This window comes from Callospermophilus lateralis, chromosome 9, assembly GCF_048772815.1.
Source record: "Callospermophilus lateralis isolate mCalLat2 chromosome 9, mCalLat2.hap1, whole genome shotgun sequence".
In the NCBI taxonomy this organism is placed as follows: Eukaryota; Metazoa; Chordata; class Mammalia; order Rodentia; family Sciuridae; genus Callospermophilus; species Callospermophilus lateralis.
In genome coordinates, this window is record NC_135313.1 from 83,657,019 (window position 1) to 83,682,105 (window position 25,087).

At 35.7% G+C, this 25,087-nt stretch overlaps 1 protein-coding gene across 7 annotated transcripts in view; it reads left to right on the plus strand.

Moving 5' to 3' along the window:
- Qtman (queuosine-tRNA mannosyltransferase) overlaps positions 1-25,087 on the plus strand; it is a 369,524-nt gene that overhangs the window by 293,816 nt on the left and 50,621 nt on the right. The window lies entirely within an intron of this gene.

Genomic DNA, 25,087 nt, shown 5'->3' on the forward strand with positions numbered 1-25,087 from the left:
CAATTGTTTGCAATGATTTGCTCAACTAACAATAGTAGCCAGACACTTCTAGGAAATTGAATTTTGTTCAAGAAGTTTCAAAGTATCAACATATAAGAATAGTATACCATTTTATATAAACCCACACGCAACATTGTCACAGCACTGTTTCGTTTGTATACATTGATAAAGCAGTATTACTGTTAAGACAAGAACAATTTCCATTATTTACCACTACTTTGACCAGTTTCAACTGGATGGCTTTGTTTTACTTGTCATAATAAATCAGTACACTTGAAACAGTTTCCTTTCTTCCAAATGCTTCTGTATTTTGCTAAGCAAAATACTGTCTTTCCGAATCTTTTCTAAACAGAGGAAAATCAACTGCAACATATAATCCCACCAAATATAAACTCATAAACTTAACCATGGCTTCTATAAATTAGGATTTAAGGAGGTAAAATGTCCTGATAATCTTCTGGTATTAGGCATGAACATTTTAATCTAGTTTTTATTCCTCCCAGTTAGTTTAATCTGCGTGTGGCCTGATTAGAGTTCACTTCCCCCACAGATTATGGTCTCTTTATTGCAGCATTGCTGGGCTGATCATTAGGTCCGATTTTCTGAGAGCAACTGTTTGCAGGTGAATTAATAAGCACAGCACACCGGCCGGCCAAAGCGCCTTTGCCGAGGATTTGACTTCCAGCACATTAAAACTCCAGAAGCTCTCCCGGTTGATCTGCAGCATCTGGTACCTAAAGGGATTTTTGTCTTTGATTCTAAATGTATGAACATAAAATTTAGGCATTGAAAGTTGATGTGGAATGAGTTTTTGGATTTGTTTTTTCCTCATCACACTTCCCGAATACCCCCTCTAAGAGAATAACATTTATTTGGAAATCATATTTTACTTAGAATGTAACAGTGTTCTGTATTCTTTTGTGTTAGTTTAAAATGCACTGGGTGTGGATGAGATTAACCTGTTTAAAGGTAAAATACATGACCTCGTTTACTTCCTTCAGAACAGCCTGTTCTTTTATTACACCAATCTTTAGTTGTCTCTGGAAAGTATATTTATTGCAAGAAAATCAGTTCTAAAAAGTTTGGTTCTGGATTGTCATAAAAAATGCTAAATTAAATAATTTCTAGACTGCTTTTACAAAACAGCAATATAGAGGAAAGAGTGAGAGAACCATGTTATCCAATACTTTGCACAAAATAAGACAGAGCTATGTTAATAAAATTAACAATATTAAATTGAATAATTCCCTCTCTTCCTTTGTATATTTTTGCTTTAATTTAATTTAATTGCCTAAAGTTAGTTGCTTAAAGAGATGCAGCATTATGTTTGTGCACATTCTTATTGTTAAAGCTAAATTATTTTTAATTTGGAGAAGAGGGAAAAAAGCCGCATCAGCAAGAGTAAATGCCAAAATATAAAAGTAACACATTCATCCTTACGGGTAATATAGTAGAACATTGGAAACTTGGAGGTTGCCAGACACATAGCTAACATTAGGGCTAATTTTGAAAATCTAGCGTGCAGTCAATTTTACTGATGCCTGGGGACATACAAGGTAGAAGCTGACAAGAGAACTAATTTTGTTTGGGTTATTTACTGCTATGCATCATCCGCGGGTTCCCGCCTGACACACAGCTATATGAAGGGGGATATTATCACACACTAAAAATTTATGTTGACATTCGATATTTGTTCAATATGTCAGCAGTATTACTTTCATAATCAAAAGAGTAAGAAAAAGAGAAAAGAAAAGCACTTTATGCTCATATAGATATATCTTTTTAATAACAGTCTATAAGGTTAATATAGTTTACCTTTGAGAGTATACAATGAAAACAAGCAGGGTTAGGAGGGGAAATGACAGAAAGCATCAACCCGAGCTGTTTGTTTGCCATTACCTAAGCGAGCCATGTCAGCTCTCTGGCCCGAGTCTGATAGCTATTTGTTGTACAGAGAGCACAGCATAAAAAAAATATCAAACTCTTAATACTATTGTGTGCCCATAACCATCTGTCACTGCTAGCCTGGAGATGAGAGGAAGATTACGAGGAATAAACACTGAGCCGCCGAGCATTGGTAAAGCCTTCGGGCAAAAAACTCTTGTGGGGACATCAAAGACATTCTAATTCCGAGGCAGTCAAGGATTACAGTGTGTAACCTGTGCTGACAACAGATAAATGACTGGCAATATTGTGCCAGAGCTGTTGGGTCCTGCATGGAGTACTGATGATGATGATGATGATGTTATCTTGCAGAATGGACTCTGCTGGGATAATTTTATGATAAAACACTTTTTTCAAATGCCACTGGGTCTAGGCAGACATTTACTAGCTACAGGGGTAGCAATCAGTTTCTTCAAAATTTACTGTTCTAAGCCCATTAGAGTTCCAGCGCAGCAAGACTCTTCAATGAAAATCTAAAACGCCTATATTTTCTTTAGGAGAATATATGCAAATGTTGGGAGCTGAACTCCTACCCTTTAGTGGTAGATGCCTTATCATCTGATTTATGTAAATTTGCTCATAAAAATACAGTTTATTTTTAATTGGTGAATATGAATTAGAAAATTAAGATTCTAGTTCAGCATTCATCAAACATCCCCAGCTACAAGCACACATTTATTTAGACCCCTGATTGTATGGGTAGAAATCATATCACTGACCAGTCAATGTGAATCGTATTCTAAAGGAAACCAGGGTTTCCACTGGAAGGACCAAGGTTTTGACTCATCTGCAAAAGGACGAGTTTGAGCCTTCTGTTTTTCATTTTGTTGTCAGTACTCCAAGTGATTTCACCTGCTTGAAGGGGGCTTTTCCTTGGAGTTGCCTGCAGGAAGCTCTTCAGTCTGTTGCGAGTTTGCCTTGGCCATGCACATTTTCCAGAGAGAAGGTGTTTGGGGGGCAGGAGAAAACATCAATGGTTGTTTCCCTTGTAGACATAAAGGTGAAATAGACACTGGAGAGGGCAACAGAGTTGTAAGACCCTGTCATTACCAACGCCTAACAAAACAAAAATAAAACCCTCCTCCTTATCATAAAAAATATGCCCATGATATCATACAGTTGTGGTAGCCAACTCTAAAAATGAAGTGATGCTGACCTCATTGTGTTGGTTCCACACTGGGATCATGAATGGTCTAAAATATAGTGTTAGCCTCTAACATATCTTGTACTAAGTCAACCAAATGTAGAGCCTCCTTGCTAGGATATGTATCAAAATCAAAAGTGACATTTTCTAGAAGATACATTCTGGCTTTAAATCTGTGTTAAAAATGTCTGTGCATGAGAACAGGCCCTTAAATGCAAGGCTTGCCCCCTCTCTTCAGTCTTTCTGAATCTGAGCTTGTCAAGGATTATAGTGTGCAACCTCTGCTGACAGTAGATAAATAACTGACAGCATTTTAGCAGAGTTGCTGGGTTCTCTGCAGAGTAATTTGTTTTCTCCTTTCTACCCAGTCTTTAATGTTTTGTTCTAAACATCTACAGCAAAGCACGCTTAATAGAAATGACTTATAGAGAAAGACCTGTAAAAACTCCACTGTAATTTGCAGTACTTATTTTTTAACTATTTTCTTTCCAAATGTTACACAAACACTGTAACATTGCAACGGTTTCCAACCTTTATGTAAATATTCTCTGAACTGTAATGGTCACAGAGACACACTGCTGGAGGGACAGAGAACACAAGCTTAGAAGGCATCGAAAGCTCATTGCCCTTGTTCTCAAAACATTTTCATCTCAAGACCCTCCTCACACTTCTAAAACTTGGTGGGACACCTAAGGGTTCTTGTTATTGGTATTGTAACTATTAATATTCACTGTATTAGGAATTATTAGGAAAAAGTTTTTAAATCTACATTAAATCATTTTAAAAAAACAATAATCAACTAAGTACATGGTAATGTAAAAAGTGAATTTTTATGAAAATGGCTGTTTTCCAAATCAAAATCTAATACTACAAAGAGTGATTTTATCATACATTTATGTAAATCTAATGCCTAAGTGGAAGACAATCGAATTCTTCCATCTCTTTAGGTATTCAATCTATTGTAATATGTTATTTTGATAGAAATTTATGGAGAAATCCTCCTCTCAAAAAGATGTCTTTGGAAAAGAGAATGTTTTAATGACCTATTCTTGTACTGTTGATATTCTTCTTTGAAATGACACAAGAAAAGGTTAGTCACAATGTGGAGTCTGAGACCACGCAATGAGTTCTTCATGCTCTTCTACTTGCAGTTTGAATGGATTTTGTGGCATCATGCATTGGTCATTCAAAAAATATAGGCTTCCTCAATAATGCAGATCTTTCGAATGTTAACACAATTCATTATACAGTTTCAAAAACTCACATTTGTTAACATCACCAAAAATGTCTCATAAGAGACATTTTTGAGTCTTGGGAATCTATTAAGCTCATAGTGTAGATACAATTTTTCAAAAATTCTAATGGTCACTTAGAAGCTTGAATTTATAATTACAGCAAATATATTAGTTGTTTTCCTAGAAGCAGTAATAGATTCACATTGTTCATATTTGAGAAAATGTCTGCCAAATTTTCTAGTGTGATTAACATAGTTTTAGTTCTTTCAATTAAACTTAGTATTTCATGGAAAAGGCCAGTAGTTTAACTCAGAGTACCAACAATAATACAATACTTTTCCTCAGGAGAGCCCATATTGTATCTTGGTGTACAGTAAAAGTTCATTATATGCATTTCAAATTTTATCACAGAGACTATTAAAAGACATCTAACAAAAGGTTGAATTTTATGAAATTAATAATTTTTCCCACTTCTTCAAGGACATTCTTAAGTGAAACAGATGTGTTCCCTTTCTTTTTTTCTCTTTTACAGAGGGTTCAGGTATTGAAGAATCCGGTGTCTTCTAGTTCAGTTTGCTGCCATTGCCTTTAATTGTGCTGAGACTACTGGAGTTTTACCCATCAATGCTTTTGCACTTTCAGGGCATGTGTCAAAACAATGAAAAGGGCAAATTACATCTTAGTATTAGACTACTCTTTGCAGACCAATATCACATGTGACTGATAGTCACATACATACAAATATGGGGGCTGAGGTTGTGGCTCAGTGGTAGAGTGCTTGCCTAGCATATGTGAGGCACTGAATTCAATTCTCAGCACCACATATGAATAAATAAAATAAAGGTCCATTGACAACTAAAAAGATGTATTTTAAAAATAAATATGGCTGTCACTTGCCATTGGAAGTGCCTAATTTTTAGTGCTAAAGACTAAATATTTCTTTCTCTGAATGTTAAAATATTATATTGTATTTCATTTTTTTATTTAGCACTTGGGTGCAAATAAGCCATCATCATATATAAGAAAACTTTCTTGGACCAAACAGAATTAGCTTTTATGTGGTTTAGGTAGTTAGAAAACCACAGGGTAGAGATCTATGATCTCTGAAATTCTGTTCTGGTCCTGAAAACCCTGTGAGTGGCCCCTATGGAGGTGTGTATTCTGGTTAAGAAAGATTAGAAAGGAATGGGCTATGTGGCATATTAAGGATTTTGAAATTACTAGAGTAGCTACATTTAGGAGTTCTACCATGACCTCTTCACTTGGACTATGGGGAAACTGTCAGAGCTTTTCACTTTAAGTTGAATGACTTTTTATGATCTCTATGGTATTTGCAGCATTTTCCAAATAATGTTGATAAATTGATTTATGTGAAGTTGATTACAGTTAAGAATATAAATTTAGAAAGGACAGAGTCCAGTCATTGAGAAATAAAAACAGATTTGAACACACTTAGGTGAGTCACTGGAGAGAAACATGTACCTTAATATTGAAAGAATCTGACATCTATATTTTTAGAAACTTTCTGACTAAAAATAAGTGATATAAAATGGAAAATTGTGCTTTAATGCTTGGTAGTTAAACAAATTGCCTTTTTTCATTCTTTGACTCACTGAGGTTTAAAAATACACTTTGGTGAAAAAAAAAAGAATGATGACTGCCTCCTGCAAAGATGCATGTTAAATGGTTGGAATCTGTTTTTAAGGTCAAAGCAAAGTTACCTTGGTCTTCTCATTGCCGAGATACCATAAGAAAAGTTGATGGGTAGTCAAATCTTACAGGTTTTACTGGTCACTTGCTTATAATAGAATAATTTTGAATTTAATAATTTTGGATATCAGTCTTCAGGTGCCATGCCAAGACAGGAACAGAAAGTCAAAGTGCTAGTATTTTTACACTAATATTCTGTGCTCTATTTTAGTGTTTTGTATAAATCTGTTTATCTGAAAGAAAAATAATGGTCCTCACAGAATCATAGTTCTGGGAACAATGGTCATTGGTCTGGCTACCTGCCTTTCAGTGCATGCCACTAAAGATCTGTGCACATCCATCTTACTTATTCCGACCTTTAAATAAAGATGATTCCATAGATGTTTTTTTAGGAGCACAAGCCATTTTCACAGTTACATAAACTTTCATGTAAAAAATCGCTGCCCTCTAGCCACTTTTAATATAAAGTGGCTAGTTTTGAGATTTACTAGGCATAGTGTCTAAGAGCTCTTTGAATGGGATCATCTAACCAGTTCTCTTTTTAACCATCAATTGGTCAAAGTTCACATGAATAATCAGATTCTAATTGATTATAATCATTCCCAATTCAATCAGTTTTCTTCAGTTATATTCTCTTGCCTAGAGTTCTTTGGGAAAGTTTTGTTTGTTTGCTCATTTGTTTGATTTTGTACATAAAGAATTACAAATGAGCTCTGGCATTTGAAAAACAAAATGCTCCCTGGAGAACTGTACTAGAATCTTTGAAAAAAAATGTAATCCGATACCCAACTCAAATTAACCAGGTGCTGTATGATCTACTAGTTTATTTTGTCCTCTAAAATAGCATTATTAAATGAATTTATGGGACTCCTATAGAATTTTGACTAAGTTTTAGGAAAATGTGTACTAAAAAATTCATAGCCAATTTTTTTTTTTTTTAAATAGCCTTACCCAAATACCATTTATAATTTCCACTATAGCACTTTTGGGTTTCTTGCCATTTTCCAAATAATTGAACATATAAAAAAATAAATACATATTCAACATTTAGGTTCTCACTGCCTCTTGAGGTGTTTTTAACACTAGCACACTATGTCATAAGCAACTTCTACCTGTCATGAGACTGTTATCTCTAGAATATCATAAACTAAAGCTCTTGTTACCTTTCTTGACTGTGATGTTTAAAACATTCTCTAATCTTGACTACCTTCATAAACAATTACTGCAAAAGAAGGTATTTGAATTTAATATGCTTATGACAATCATTTACGACCATTTACGACCCCTGTCTCTTTTCTGACACCGTTCTTTTGATCATATTATTTTACCAGACTTTACTTAATATCACAGAAGAGGGGCAGATGAGTTAGAAGTAGATAGTCACTGATATGGATGGGTGTGTAGATATATGGATGGATGGGTATGTCATTTATTTATTTGTTACATATATTTATGTCCCGTACATTTAATGTGTGTATGTTAAAATGGATTTCTCTGTTTAGCTTTTCTCCACACCATCCCAGTTGACCTTTCTATAATTAACCCACTCTTTCCTCTCTGGACTAATATCCCTCCTGTTGCTCTTTTTTATTTTTGTACTGGAGATTTGATCCAGGGACACTTCACCACTGAGCTACATTCCCAATGCCCAGCTCTTTTTTATTTTATTTTATTTTATTTTTTTTATTTTGAGAAAGGGTCTCACTAAGTTGCTTAGGGCCTCACTAAGTTGCTACGGGTGGCTTTAAACTTATGATCCTCCTGTCTCAAACTCCTAAGTTGCTGGGACTACAGACATCCACTACCACCCCCGGCCCCTTGTGGTTATTTTCTATCTTTGCATGGTGGCTGTTACTCTTACATTTCTGTAGAGATTTCCTGAAACATTTTTTTTCTTCCTCATACATCTGCCCTTATTTAAATTCCAGTGATGTGTGAATCCCCTGACTATGAGTTTCCATGCAGCAAGAGCACTGTGCTGTCCAGTGCTCCCCATAAACATGTAACAGAGTTTGCACTTTCCACATGCCTCCTAGCCATACTCATTTCATGTTTTAAATGATGTCAGTTGTTTTAGGTCTGAAGGTCCTCTAGGATAGAGGCAAAAACATTTTTATTTTATTTGGACAGGGAGCAGGTTTCAACAGCATCTAGCCAGACTACCTGGCATGTGGAGATAATTTGTCAATGTTACTTAATGTTAACAATGATGAGTTACAGGGTGGTTGATTATCACCTGTTCAATGAGTCCAGCTGAGGACAATAGAAACATGAAGGGGTTAAATTTCCAAAATTACAGGTGGAAGTGGTCATGAGATCAGCATTGCTTTTTGAGAAAACCTATGGTTCTTTTTAGTTTCTTATAAAATGCCTTTAAAATAGCAGTTGCAAATACAAATAAATCAAATCGTTCTTTGGGAAAATCAGACAATTCATTTTAACAGAAGGACAGAAGTATTTGAAAGGGAGAAAGACTCAAACTGGTTAAAACCAAAGTAATTTCCATTATTGAAAAACTAAATTCAGAAGGGAAGATCCCTGTAGATTTTTTTTTTTTTTTCCTCCTGGTGCTGAGAATTGAACGCAGGGCCTTGTGCATGTGAGGCAAGCATTCTACCAACTGAGCTATATCCCCAGCCCTCTGTAGATTATTTTTTCACCTACTTCATCATAATGCAGATGTTAAATAATTTTAAAGCAATCTATTGACATCACTCTTTAAACTCTTACTTAAAATCTCAAGTGAATGGGATTCTATGGTTTTTATAGGCTACCCAGTCTAAGGTTCGATGACCAGATTTTTCTTTTTTAAAAAATCAGTCAATGACACCAAAGAATTCCAAGGTAGAATAGCAATAACTATTATAAATTATGTAAGGTTTTCTTTTTCCTTCGTATCATCTTTATTGGGTATGCAGCTAATTAGCTATTTCAGCACTATTCGGGCTAGCATCATTTGTTGGTTAAACAAAAGAGGGGAAAATTCAGAAACACAAAGAGGCGAAATGTTTGAGATTTGTTCTTACTCAGATGTATCCCTCATAGTGCCTATCTCCTGTTGAAGGAAATAATTTATCGTGATCTTAGTCAAAAGCATTTCTGTCTTTGCTGTCCTTTTTCATTAATTTAGATATGTTTCTAAGATGAGAAATGATGTTACTTCTAATTATGGTTACATGTAGTTAATTTCCTTCTTTTTTACTAAGCTTGGTGTGAAAGGCAGTTTCCTCCCAAAGAGGCGGGGGGAGCTGGTTACTGGGAGGGGAGAATACTGATAGAGCTGATCTTCCTGTTGCCTTAGCAACAGATTTATTTATTAGGGGTTGAAATGACATGAGTTAATATACCGCATACCTGCTGATCGGCAAACTCCCCTATTTCAGCTGCAGTTGACAATTAAGTCCTGGACAGCTACAGCCAGGGGTTAATGTTCCTCATTAGGAGAACTAGGTCATTACTGGGAAATCAAGGCACTTAAGGCAGCATGGGTAAAATACAAAATTCAGCATCTAGACGAGTGAGGCTTTTTTATGTTAATTAACCTTATTTTCCTAGGTTTAAAAAAATCTTATATGCACATGTCAGTGGATCAATTAATTGAAAAAAGAGCTAGTTTACTTTACTCTCTGAGTTGTCTTCATTTCCTTTGCAAGGATTTCATTATTTTATGGAAAATTCTTATGTCTATATGATGAGTAAAAAGGGTATTAAAATTAAGAAGGGAATCATCATGGAAATCAGCTTTACCACAAGGGAATGAGCAAATAAAAGCCTTGGAAATGAAAATAAATAAGCTTTGCTAATACCTCACCTAAGGAGCAGAATATAAGCCCATCAGAGCTGAGAGATATTTAGAGGTACTTCTTTGCTTCTTTATTAAGCAGTTACATAGCTATTTGACCTTCAGAAACTGAAACTTTAGAAAAGTGACTCCAAGTGGTTTGTAAACATTCTATTTGCAGAAAGCCGTGTAGCAGTTTAACAAACAATAACTTTCTAGTTCATAATTGGCTTTTTTAAATACCAATAAAATTAGATACATTAGTTGAAAGTTTTTATTAAAATGTCTGAGTGGGTGTTTTTTCACTTGATAAGTTCATAAATAATGTATCAAGTCCCTTCTGAAAGCTTTGTTTTCTTATTTCTTTAAAGAGCCTTTATGTTGAAATGGGGGTATTTACAGAGTAGAAAAAGATTTATTGCCCAGAATCCTATTTTATCTTCATTACTGTACTGTCTCCATTGAAACCACATCTTATCAATTCTTTCGTTTCTGGAACTTTCTATGTGGACACAGACAAAAGCAACAAGGTGCTTTTCCTAATTTTATTCTCTAAAACACTATGCCTTTTCAACTGAAAAACCAAAATCATCATAATACTCCTCTCTTCCACTCACATGCTGTAAACTCATCTTATCAACTGAAGGATAATTGATTGAGTCCCAAAAACTTAGTGTCGAACTCGTGTCGTCTTCTTCCACACCAAAAGGAATGTGTGACTCACCTTTAACTTATCAGCTCTCTGTGATTCAATGGATTATTTTTCACTCACCAAAAATCATTTTTCGATTCATAAGTGAAACCAGGTTCTCAACTTCTTTAGGAAATGCTACTCTGAAAAACCTGTTGGTGTGTGTGTGTGTGTGTATATATATATATATATATATATATATATATATATATATATATATATATAGCCTTATCTTCTAATTGAACATAAACTCACTTTTCTAGGTGGCACTTCTCAAGGCTGCTGCTTTCAATAAAGCATTTCCACTGTGAAATTATATACGATCCTTATTCTACTGCCCCTCTTCATCTAGCATGTTCAGTCTTTGGTTTTACCAAAAACATTTTTAAAGGAGAAATTGTTTCTCCAACTTCAGAATCACTTCCCAGGAGTCAGAGTTCTAGAAAAATAAAGTACGGAAAAGATCATGAGCTGTTGCCCAACATTCCTTTTTCTTTTCTTGGGAACACAGTTGGACCATGTATTTCAGCCTGTACTGTATAGGGTGGCTACCTGACTGGACCTATAGCCAGAAGTGATGGGGGCCACTGCCAGTCCCAATCCATTAAAATGTCTCACCCACATTCTCCCAGGCTCCTCTTCCCTTCTGGCTGGACAGACATAGAATCGCTTCTTGAGGATGACAGTGCCACCTTGGCTTAGAACTTTGGATGACCCCATAGAAGAAAATTGCCCTTCTAATCTAAGCCTGTCTAGCACTTTCGTGGTTCCTACATGTTTTTTATATCCATTTAATGTTGTGAACGTAATGGATGCAGAACGCTATAGTAGTGCAAACACACATGGTAGCAGTGGGTAGTAGCAGTAAAAAACTTAAGAAGTGGTCAGGATCTATTTTGCAGATTTTGACCAAAGTAGGTAAATGAAAGTGCTATTCACTGAGTTGGGAAGCCCTTGGGGAGGAAAAGGTTTTAAAAGTTTGCATTTAGACATATTAAGTTAGAGATATCTTTTAGATTTGCAAGTGATTTTAAGTTGGAAGCTCATATACAAGTCTGTCATTCAGATGAGCAGTCAGGGCTGAATATAGAAACTTCTGACTTATCAGCATGAATATGTTCAACTCCTTTAAAGAATTTTTAACATATATCGGATTTTAAACCTCATGAATTGCATTTTAAGCTTCCTGGTTTTAAACATTAAATTTTTACTAATTCTGTGGGCAGCAGTTGAGGCTTACTTACACTCACAGCACAGTAGTATCTGGTCTCTGTCTAAGTCCTGGCTGTGAATTACCAAGTTTGTGCCTGCAGACAGGATACCTGCTCTCTAACTTCAGTTTTCTTCTTTGTGTGATGGAAACCATGTTATCTACATTATAGGATTATTCTGAGGATTAAAGAAGATGAAACATGCAAATGAGTTAGCACAGTTCCTGGCAGAGAATAAGCACCTCATAAAGAAACATTGACTATTATTATTAGTAAATAATACAGAGTACTTTGTTAGCTCACAGAGACTGTTGCTTTTACCCATTTCTCTTATTGGTTAAAATCAATTTTTTTTCATAACTCATCTAGAAAAAGAAAAGAATTGAAACAGCTAAAAAAAGTCGTCTTTTTTTGTCTTCATTTTCAGCCTACCCAAAACAAGTACATACTGTACAGAAAAATGGAATTAAACTACAGAGCAAACACTTCTAAGGAGCAGCATCTGCCTTGTAAATGAAGTCTATAAAAGGCTACCAAATGTCCCTTCACATTTTTATGATTGTTAGAGTATTACTAAACCTGGATGGAATTTTTTTTAAGCTCTTACATCAAGCACCCACACTGTCAATATCACAAATTATTTCCGTTTTTAACAAAATGGCTGCCATGTGCCTTTGCTTAAAAATTGCAAAGCCTTTATAGCAAGAAAACAAATAACCTGATTTTTTGAAATGGGTGACCTCTATAGTCATTTATCAAAATAAGACATTACCCAGAGCCAACAGATCAATAATCTTTAGGCAAATACAAATCAAAACCAAAATAAGATATCATTGCACCCCAGTTTGAATGGTCATTAAAAAAAATGGCAATCATTGGTAAGGGTGTGAAGAAAAGGGGACTCTTATATGCTGTTGGGGGGAATGTAAATTAGTACAGCTGCTATGGAACACAGTATGGAGGTTCCTCAAAAACTTAAAAATGGAACTACCATATGATCCAGGAATTCCATGACTGGGTATATATCCAAAGAAAATGATATTCTATTCTATTCATGATATCCAAGATATAGAATTAGCCTGCATGTTCATTAGTGAATGAACAGATAGAGAAAATGTAATTTTATATATATATATATATATATATATATATATATATATATATACACACACACACACACACACAGATTTTTTGTACACACATACTACATGCAGAGTGGAGCAGTATTCAGCCATAAAGAAGAATGAAATTATGTCATTTGCAGAAAAGTGATGGAACTGGAGAATATCATGTTAAGTGAAATAAGTCAGGAACAGAAAGACAAGTGTCACATTTTTTTTCTCATGTGTGAAAACTCAAAAAGAACAAAGTAAAGGAAAAACAAGATTATTAGGAAAGGTGAAGAGGGCTGGGGAGGAAGGAAGGAAAGGAGGGCAAGGGAGAGTTGTGGGGACAATGAATATGATCAAAGCATGATGTCTCCATCCATAGAAATGAAACACTGAAATTCATTAAATTGTACAATTGATATGCACTTATAATTTTAAAATAAAGAAATTTTTAAAATTGAACATAAAACTTACGTTTTTTGCCAATTTTTAGATTAATTAAAATTTTAAAGTTAATCACATTTTAACATATTTTTAAATATACAATTTGGTAAAATATACTTTCTATCTGTATGATTGTAGTATTTTCTTGCTTGTTCCTTTAAAGAAAAACAGCTTTAATGGGTGAGAAGTTGTGAATATAGATAGTGAAAAAAAAAATCTTTAATGGGTGATCAAATGTGAATATGGATATTGACTCCTGAGCTTCATATGTTAAAGGCTTCCTCCCTTGGGTACCAGTATTGGGAGGTGCTGTGTACCTAGTGGCCTAGGAAGCAGTTCTTAGGTCATTGGAACTATGCCTTCAAATAAATGAAATTAAAAGACATGAGTTGCTGAGAGCCCAATGAGTCTCTTAGTAACTCTTCTACTTCCTTGCTTATAATGTGAGTAGTTTCCTGCAATACACACTTGTTTATGCACTTATCATATGATGGACATTCAGATTGTTTCCACTCTTCTTGGCATTTTTTCTATGTTTGCATACAAGTATTTATGAACAAAAGTTTTCATTTTTTCTGGGGTCATAACTAGTAGTGAAACTGCTATGTTGTCTGATAAGTTTTTGTTTAACTTTTTAAGAAAAAAACAAATCACTCCTAATGACAGCACCTTAGTAACTCTTTTAAAATTCATTCACTTTTTAAAAATATGTATTGAGCTTCCTCTAAAGCTAGGCACTAAACCAAATACTATATATAGTCAACTCTTGATTATCTACTGTAATTGGAATGAAAGGTAGCAATCTAAACATTTAAAATTTCTTCATTACCCATAAGTCTAATGTAGTGCATAATTACCAAAGTCTTCAAAAAAATCTATTATCTTAAAGGACCTATTATTCCAAATGTGTACTGAAAGACGGTATGATTTATATGATTGGTAGCTACCAGGAATTCATTGATGAAAAGAGAATCAACAGTTCAGGAAATGAGACAGGTATATAAATAGCCTTCAAATATTTCCAACATCCTTATCATTTTCTAAAATAAAATGCATCCAAATCCAAATTCTTGCTTTTTGTCCCCTAAACTACTTTATGTTTCTGTTTATGAATGGTACATTTACATCTCTCATGCTTCATACACACTAATTATCATGTGCAATTACTCTTAATTTTAACTCTACATTGGCTTCCTATGGCTGTTATGGCAAATTGCCACAGACCTGGAAGCCTAAAATAACAGAACGTATTCTCCCACAGTTCTGGAGATCATAGTCAGAAATCAGTATCACTGGACTGAAATTAAGATCATTATGGCCCTGCCCCCTCCAGAGTCTCTAGGGGAGAACAGCTTTGCTTGCCTCTTCCGTCTTCTGTGGAGTACCAGCCGTCAAAGCTCAGTTCTTGGCTACATCACTAACTCACTGCCGAAATCTACCACGCATAAATGATTAGCACTGTAGACATATCTTTCATTCCATATTTATCTTTGTAACTTACATACCATTTTGATTTTTGGTAACTCTCCTGATGATTTTAGTATACAAACTTACCCACCTATCCACCTCTTTCTTTTCCTTCTTTCCCTCTTGCACATGAGACCTCTCCTTCGCCTGAAGAACATCTCTAGGATTTACTTTTAGTGAGGAACTGTTGGTGGCAAACTCACTTGAAACTCTGTTTTCTTCATTGTTCTTTGAGGATATGTTCACTAACCATACAATTCCAAAATGATTTTACTATTTCTCAGCTTTATTTTGCTATTTAGAAGTTATTTAATCAGATTTTTCCTTCTGGCTACTTTAAAGATCTAGACTTTGTCTTTGGTATTCTTCACCTCACTCTTATATATGTCTCAAAATATATTTCTTTCTTTCCCTTTTTTTTTTTTTTGATATCACTTGGAGTTTTTTGGAATTAATAAATCTTAGGGTTGGTGTCTTCCTTCAGTACTGGAAAATGTTTACCATTACATCTTCAACTATTGCTTCTGTTTTATTCTCTCTCTTGTTTTAGGATTCTGTATCTTGATCTTTCTAATTACCTCATATTTCATGAACTTTAATTTTCCATGTCTTTTTTACCCTGTATCTGGATTCTGGGTAATTTTTTTAGATTTATCTTTGCTTCTAGATTTTGATTTATCTTGGATTTCTCTTTTATATCTATCTTTAATTCCCTCAAACTTAATTTGCTGTTAATAGCAGCCTTTCACTTTTTAATATCAATTAGTGTTTACTTTTACTTCTCAAGCTTCTTATTAATTGAAATATTTTGGACATTTTTAATAGCCCCTTGCTCTTCATATATGTAGTCTCCTCTTTCTTCAAACTCTTCAAATATATTACTTTACCTTTCATATTTGATATTTCCAATATATGAAATGTTTGGGGATCTGCTGGGTTTGGGGGTTCTTTTTCCCCTCTTGGCTCATGTTCTTTTGTGCCCCTTGAGTTATTTTCTTTTTATTTTTGACCAGGTGCCCATATATTTTTTAAACTTTACCATGGGAAATTCTCTGAGACCTGACAACTGTATCTGAAATTCTCTGAGGGGCTATCTATTGGCCTCTGTCAATGCTTAAGGGAACTAACAGCCCTGTACTGTTTCACACTGAATTCTCAGTTAAGGTTGTTTCTTCCTTTGACCGCTCAGGTAGCTTGATGTCAGCTTTCACACTTGCTTGCAGGCAGATGTGAGATTAGGAAATGGCAGGACAGTTTTACTGATCTGTAAGGACAAGCTCTGTCTTCGCAACATCTCTTCTATGCCTACTTTTCTTTCCATTCTCCCACTGCCCACACTCCTTGTTCTAACCCTCACTAATGTAAACTTAAACTGCTGGTAGGTTTTGGATGCAGTTTGTCCCCCAGGGGTTCATGAGTTGGAAGCTTGGTCCTCAGTGAGGTGGTATTAAGAGGTTGTAGAACATGCAAGGTGTGGCCTAGAGGGAGGTAATTGGTGCACTGAGGGTGCTGCTCCTAGAAGAGATTAATGCTGGTCTCTCAGAATAAGCTAGTTCCTGTGGAAGTGAGCTGCTGTAAAACGAGCAAGGCTGCCCTCTGAGTTGCTCTGGCTTCCTGTCCCACCATGTGATCTCTCCCTCTTGTGTGGCACTCTCATCCTAATGCCATGAGCCATGTGTGACACAGCCATCATGGTCCTCACCAGCACTAACGGGGCTCCCTAATTTTGGATTTCCAGCTTCCAAAACTTATTTATAAAGTACCCGGCCTCAAGCATTTTTTTTTTTTTTTAGCATCAGAAAATGGACTAATGTGCCCATTTAATTGCCCCCTAATTTCCTCTTCTACAACCTTAACACTCTTCAGTTTATATCTCGAGTGTCTATCTCAATCTCTTTACTTTTTTTAATATCATTTTGCTCTGTGTCCTTCCATGGCTTTTACTTTCTTTATCAGTGGTCTCAACCCTGGCTGCTCATTAGAATGAGGAATTTTTCAAAATTAGGAATGCTTGTTTGGCTTATACCAATTACGTAGCAATTTTTGAGAGTGCGTCTCTTAACATTAATTTTTTAAGCTTTCCAGATAACTCTGGCTCTGTTGTGTAGCCAGGATCTGACTCTCTTGTGCAGCCAGAATTGAGAACTACCGGTCTGCAAGGGATTTTTTTTTTTTTTAAAGAACTGCCTTAATCTAGCAAATAAGACCTCATAGGACAGTGGTCAATCCTGGCTGCATATAGAAATAGCCATGCATGAACCCCCATGCTGAAATTCTGATTCACTTTTATCTGTATAGAGCCTGGATATTGGCATTTCTGATGATTACCTAAGACTCACAACATGTAGTGTTGAGAACCACTGCCCTAGGATCATAGACTCACAGACTTACAGGGACCAGGTGCCAATGAGTGAAAGGGCTAGGTGGGAATGGTGGTAAACTGGAGAACACCGCACTCCATAAGGGGCAGGTGACCCTGCTCAGCTCTTACTGATTGTGCAGCACTACCATCAGTTTGTAACTCCTGCTTCACAATAGAGCCAAACCTCACTCTTCTGGCCAACCTTAGGAGAATGTGAAAAGTGAACAAAGAATAAACAAATACACACTGTCATGTGTATGAGTGTGATACATATGTATGTGTTTATGTGCCTGCATGTGTAGGGGTGTGTGTGTGTGTGTGTGTGTGTGTGTGTGTGTGTGTGTAAGTAACCAGGAAGCATGAGTTTTACTTTGCTTTTTCCAATTTGTGCTTTTACTCATGTTCTGTTCCTTGTTTGCAATGCCATCCTTCTTCTTCCGTATCTGTATAAATCATCACTATCCTCTAAGGGCCAACTTGTGCTTTCTCTGCTATGATATTGGAGAGCTGGTGGGTGAAGGAGATGAGTGTTTTAGGAGGAGCACCTCTTTGGCACGTCCCCTCCTCTTATATGAATCTCTCTCCACAGGGTTCTAGTGTTCTTGCCCATAGTTCTTTGAGAGTTAAACTTTATGTGGCTAAACTTTTTGGCAATTTTAGCTTCATAATTACCACCAGTCAGTAGATGGGTATTTATTACATTATGGATGGATATTTTTATTAAGAAATTAATCAAATTATTTTAAAATTCTTTATGTAATAAAGTAGAATAGAAAGGAGGAGGTCTTGGGTTTTTTTATAGATAAAAACTTAAAACATTGAGATTGAATAAAATATAATTAGAGAAGGATAAATGAATAAAAGGTAAGGAAAATAAACAATATCTTAAAAACATATCTGAGCTGGAGAAAGGTGAGTTTGTAGGAACTCCTTAAGTGAAATGACAGTGAAAGCAACCATATCCATTCATTAGCCTATATTGTTTCTGTATAAAGCACTTATTTAAAAATATATTAGAATAATGTTTCCCTTTGAAATGCAAGAATTTATACTTGCAATTTAGCATATAAGCTACATTAAGTGAACTTAAAATATAGGATCAAGTGCAAAGAACCCAAGAACCATTCTCTCATTGAGTTATTCACACATTATGCACAAATTTACATGAGGTAAGAAAGGTTCCATCCCCCAGGCCCATGTGTGCCAGATTGTGAAGTATGCACAGACTGTGCAGCCAGACTGCCACTTACCACTGGACACCCTGGGCAGTGTTCTGTACACCTTCAGTTTCTTCTATGAATTAAGTAGAAGAATGGTACCTACCTCGTGGAGTAGGAGTATTAAATGATTTAATCTACTCAGAAGTTCTAAAGGAGTTCCTGATTTGTATAAGTGGTGTACTATATAACTTTTATAAAATTTTTTGTAGTTGTAGATGGACAGAATGCCTTTATTCTTTATTCTTTTTTTTTTATTGGACACAATACCGTTATTTTATTTATTTTTTTGTGGTGCTGAGGACTGAACCCAGGGCCTCACACATGCTAGGCAAGCGCTTTACCACTGAGCCCTAGCCCCAACCCCAAAATGCCTTTATTTTATTTGTTTATGTGTATGTGGTGCTGAGGATCGAACCCAGTGCCTCACGCATGGTAGGCAAGTGCTCTACCACTGAGCTACCATTACGCTGACTGCACAGTACATAACTTTTCACATTGTTATTAATCTCTGTTTCTCTGTAACTCAGCCTAAGTTCCAAGAATGCTTAGCAACATCAGGAGACATGGCTTATGGTCACATTGGTATCATCTGGAAAGATTATTGTTGTATCCATTTCTTGGTGATCATCTCAAGTACTGGTTTCTCCTGCACTAAGTTCCTGTCTGCCTACAGACGGCACTGTCCATATCAGTGTGCACTACAGGGGACTTTCAGCTTGATGTAGCTCTACTGTGTCATGCTGGCTGTGTCCGGTAACTACTTTATCATACTCAGGGGCTTAGGAAATTTGATTGCTCTCCAATACCCATAGACCTCAGAACATGGCAAGCTTGCTTTCAGTCTTCCCCAAACCAGCTTATTTATTTTCTTAAATTGTTCTGTACCCTGGTGGTCATAGGAAAGCCTGCAAATCTGCTGCCTCTCTAGGTTCTAGAAGAAAAGGCACAGGTCAGGGACATTCTCCCATCACACTAACTCTCTGCCACCCTGTTCTTCCTAGTTTTCAGTACTGAATCTCCACTCAAATGTATCTACAACCTCTCCAAATTACCTCTCCAACTTGCCTCTCCAGCCCACTGATTATTTTATTTTGTTTTGTTTATGCCTTTTGGGGGGAATGGAGAGCATTGAGAAAGACCCACTTGGTGGTGTTCTTCAAAACTATTCTTTAGACCTCAGTCTTAGAGTTTTAATATAGAAATCAAGAATCAATTTATTTTCCTTGCATGTCTATTTAATAAACTTACCTTAAGGGCATGAACTATATACTATCCTGACTTTCATTGCTGAGGGTAGCAGAGGAAAGATTTGCAAAGTAGGAAGTACCAGGAGAGGAAGCATGTTAAACACATTGATTAATACTTCAAATATTATCCTTTTACACATGTGTATCAATATGGCTTCTTTTGAGACTCCTGCCTCAGAGAGCTCCCGGATTATTGCAGTACAACATAATAAATGAAAACCCAAAAGAGGAAGCAACTAATTCTGCCAGGAAATGTTAGGCAATGCTTCACTGAAGAAGTGAGGATAATTGAAAAAGAGATTCCAATAGACACGTTATTCCTAATTCCTGAGCCACATATGTTACGAGAGAAAGCAGTGAACTAATGCAAATGTGAACCTGTGTTCAGGGAGTTCAAAAAGGGCTTGACCAAAACTGGAAGGAGTGCTACCTTCATGGTTCTGTGTGTAACATGAAGTCAAGGTGAACAGTGGCATGATTGCTTCCTGGTATCAGTGACTTCTTGGTATCCTATATAGATATCCCATGTATCTCATTATGTTTAGCAGATTTTTGATCTGAATTCTAGAAACTTTGGTCTCCTCTCATGCTCAGGACTGCTCCTCTGGGTCTCCTCTCGTCTCAGGACTGCTCCTCTGGATCTCAGGAATGCTAAATGTTAGACCATCTTGAAAGCTTAACTGTTGTTGACCAAATCCTTATTTTGAATATGCCAGCTTCCAGCAATTTTGAAATGTGTACAGTTTTTCTGTGGCAGGCTCTGCCTACTCACCCTCCTCCTGGTTTGAACCTTGTTTTCTTTACCCAGGTGCCCAAACCTTTTTTGTTTGATATTTCATGCAATTTTTTTTACCCTCCTTATACATTCTTCACATTCCAAAAATCTTTCTTGACCATCCTCTTTAAGCATCTCAACTTACCTTCTCTTCAAGATCTATTTCAATACATTAATCACAAAAGAGTACAAGATACGCACACCCTGATACTTTTAGATTACATCACACTAAAGTATAAATCCTTGCTAATATCATCATGTGTTATTTCCCCAGGGATTTTTACATTTTAAAAGAGGTTTCTTTCTTTACCTACTGTTACAAAATGAAACTCAAAAAGGGAAATCTCACTTATTCATCTAACCATATTACATTATGTTTAGTATAAAACAATTGAACAAAGTACCTCACTAAAACTTCACTCCAAGGACAGTGCAGAAAGGCTCCAGCCTTGAGAATTTCAGTCATTTTTAAAGTAATAAATGAAACTTGGTAGACAATGGATTTTCTTTCTTATCTCTAAAATTATATCACAGAAGAGACCACCTTTCTCTTGACTCTAAAGTTTTTGGTCCTTGTGGATGGAGACTCCTGTTCCCATTGAGCATACTTGGACCCCCGTACCTTGTACAAAGCCTGTATGGCCTACAGAATGTTCAGTCCCTCATCAGATGGATTCCTGACTTTAGACAAAGATATGCTTCTCCTGAGGCCAAAATACTCTAGGTAACAGATTTTACTGTTGTTCTGAATTTTTATACTTAAAATAATACACTGTAAAAATAATACCAATTAAATGGACCCTAGAACCATAAACAATTGTTCCAGATCATTTTGAAAACCAAGTGGGTCTGCCTGGCGACCTTCTTAAATGTAAATGATATTCAAGTAAAGGAAAAAAACCTTTAAAACCTCTGCTTTGTGGATTTTATTTTGGGAACCTGGTTTACAGAGGAAAGCATGTAGTCAGAGGCATTTATTATATATCTGTACAGTAATGCAACAAAGACATTAAGCTACTAATTTCTTCCTTTAATTTAAATGGTTAAAATTATGTCTTATTTAACACTTCACAAATCTAAAATGTACTCATATATACAATAACTTAAGTTTAAATAACTGTCAAAATATTGAAAGTATAAAAAAGTAGCAAACTTTGAATGAGTACTAAAGAAACTGTATAAGAAAAAAAGGAAAAAAAATAATCTCTGAATTCTGTTCCTCAAATGCATACTTCTTAGAATATGTATGGATTTTTTCCTAATAGACATAGCATTGTAAATTAATATACAATAATATTAAAACTTTGAGTAAAGCTTCTCATTTAGAAAATATGCTATAGATTCCATTTTTAAGAAAAATAACTATTTCCATGAAATCTAAGACCAAAGTAACATTTTCTAAAACCTTTTAAATGCTTACCTTATTCTAAGATGTTACATGGGAAATTTAATTACCAGTGCCACTCTAATTTTCATAAACATGAATGTATTATGTATTTAGGAAATAAAAGGTTTTTTGTGCCACCCAATGTACTTGTTTAATCCTCCAAGACAAGATCATTATCAGACATATTCCTTGTGGCAAAAACAGCTTCTCTGACTGATCCCCTACTTAGCACTTCATTCCCTTCTTCTCCAGGTTGAACCAAGCTTAGGGAAACTCTCAGCACCAGCAACCCACAGACCTGTCCATGTTTACTAAGGAGGTATTTGTGGCCTCATGCTCAGTAACTTTCATGCTGGAGAACCTCTTTCTGCCACTTCCCTCTGAACATCCAAGAAGGACATCTATGCTTCTTCCACTTTGACCTACACACTTTTTCAGTATTCACTATGTTTAGCAGCTTTTCTATCTTCTTTATAATTTTAGGGATTTTTATTTCTTCCTCTTCTGAAGAATAATGTTTGCACTTGTATTTCTGTTCCTCCTTGCTGCTTTTGGATAACCCCCAGGGTGAGAAACGAAAATTTACTCCCCTAATTCCAGCTGTAAATCCCAGGAAGGAATGATGAGGCTCTGAATTGTCTCAGAAACAAAATATACATTTAGTTGACAATTAGCACTTGGCATAAGAATTGATCATTGATGTGAAAGTGGCTGGGTTGATTGTGGCTTGGGTGACTGAACTTGAAGTTTCATTTCATAAGATTATAATACAGTCCTGAAAAGAAAACTTCAGTGATGGACTTGGGTGCCTTTATACACAAATACAAATTTTACTTTAAATCGTATCTGTAACTTCATTTTGTAAATAATAACTGCCATTTATTGAGTACTGAGTATGTCATTTACATTTGTGACGAAGTTGATATGTGATGTTGTTATTGCAGTAGTCAGAATCTCTTACTCTTTCATACAAATAATGAGTCTACCTTTGGAACCTAATGTGATTAGCTCTTAATATCTTTAGTATGTAACAAAACACGGAGGTAACAATACTTGAGGCTGCACTTTTTTCTTTCATACCATAAAAGGGACTAAGTAGCATAATACAGATTTGTTTCATTTGAGAAATGAAGAAAAGATGAGATATATTATTAATGCTAGTTATACAATGAAAAAATGCAACATATGTAGCAACAAGAACACATCACTTTGAACAGGTCTTCAGTGAACAGACATTCCATATTGTATTCATCTTTTCCATGGTCACTGCCATGATAATCCGGTATGTTTAGCAGTCACTGCTGAGTAAGGGGTCTGGCTCTTCCTTGAGGTCTCTGTGTTAGCCAGGAAACAAACCAGTCTCAGTTGGGTCCAGAAGCAGGCTTCCCAAAGAAAATGTACAGAGCTGTAGCTAGCACTTTTATCCTTTTTGGAGGGATTTTTTTATTAATCACTCTGTCCATTTCTATTTTTTAATTTTTTATACTAATTTGTTATATATGACAGAAGAATGCATTACAATTCATATTACACATATAGAACACAATTTTTCATATCTCTGGTTGTACACAAACTATTCACTATATTCACACAATTTGTGTCTTTATATATGTACTTAGAGTAATGATGTCCATCTCATTCCACCCTCTTTTCTAGCCCCATGCCCCCTCTCTTTCCCTTTCACCTCTTTGCCCTCTCTAGGGTTCATTTAATCTTCCCATGCTCCCCTCCTCCCCTCCCAACCCCACTATAAATCAGCCTCCTCATATCCAAGAAAACATTAGGCATTTGGTATTTTGGGATTGGCTAACTTTACTTAGCTGTATATTCTCCAGCTCCATCCATTTAACTGTAAATGCCATGATTTTATTCTATTTTATTAATGAGTGATATTTCATCGTGTGTGTGTGTGTGTGTGTGTGTGTGTGTGTGTATATATATATATATATATACCATATTTTCTTTATTCATCTGATGAAGGGCATCTAGGTTGGTTTCACAGTTTAGCTATTGTGAATTATGCTGCAATAAACATTGATGTGGCTGTGCCTCTGTAGTATGCTGTTTTTAAATCCTTTAGGTATAGACCAAGGAGTGGGATAGCTGGGTCAAAAGGTGGTTCCATTCCCAGTTTTCCAACGAATCTTCATACTGCTTTCCATATTGGCTGCACCATTTTGCAGTCCCACCAGCAATGTATGAGTCTGTCTTTTCCCCCACATCCTCACCAACACTTATTGTTGTTTGTGATCTTAATAGCTGCCATCATGACTGGAGTGAGATGAAATCTTAGAGTAGTTTTGATTTACATTTCTCTAATTGCTAGAGATGTTTAACATTGTTTCATATATTTGTTGATTGATTGTATATCATCTTCTTCTGAGAAGTATCTGTTCCATTCCTTGGCCCTTTTATTGATTGGGTTATTTGTGTTTTTGCTGTTTACCTTTTTGAGTTCTTTGTATACCCCAGAGATTAGTGCTCTATCTAATGTGCACATGGTAAAAATTTGCTTCCAAGCTGTAGGCTCTCCATTCACCTCACTGATTTTTTTTTCTGAGAAGAAGCTTTATAGTTTGAATCCATCACATTTATTAATTCTTGCAGTATAGGAGTCTTATTAAGGAAGTAGGGGCCTGATCTGATGTGATGGATATGTGCATATACTTTTTCTTCTATTAGGTGCAGGGTCTTGATCCTTGATCTACTTTGAGTTGAGTTTTGTGCATGGTGTGAGAGAGGGGCTTAATTTCATTTTGTTTTATATGGATTTCCAGTTTTCCTGGCACCATTTGTCAAAGAGGCTATCTTTTCTCCAATGTATGTTTTTGGCACCTTTGTTTAATATAACTGTGATTATGTGGGTTAGTCTCTGTGTCCTCTATTCTGTACCATTGGTCTACCAGTCTATTTTGGTGCCAATGCCATGTTGTTTTTGTTATTCTTGCTTTGTAGTATAGTTTAAGGTCTGGTATAAAAATGTCTCCTGCTTCATTCTTCTTGCTAAGAATTGCTTTAGCTATTCTGGGCCTCTTATTTTTACAGATGAATTTCATGACTGCTTTTTCTATGTCTATGAGGAATGTCATTGGGATTTTGACTGGAATTGCATAAAAGCTGTATAATGCTTTTGGTAGTATGGTCATTTTGACAATATTAATTCTGCCTATCCAATAACAAGGGAGCTTTTTCCATCTTCTAAGGTCTTTATTTCTTAGTGTTCTCTAGTTTCCGTTATTGAGGTCTTCTCTTTCCTTAGGTTGATTCCCAAGTTGTTTGTTTGTTTTGTTTTGTTTTGTTTTTGAGGATAGTTTTCCTCATTTCCCTTTCAGAGAATTTGTCACTGATATACAGGAATGC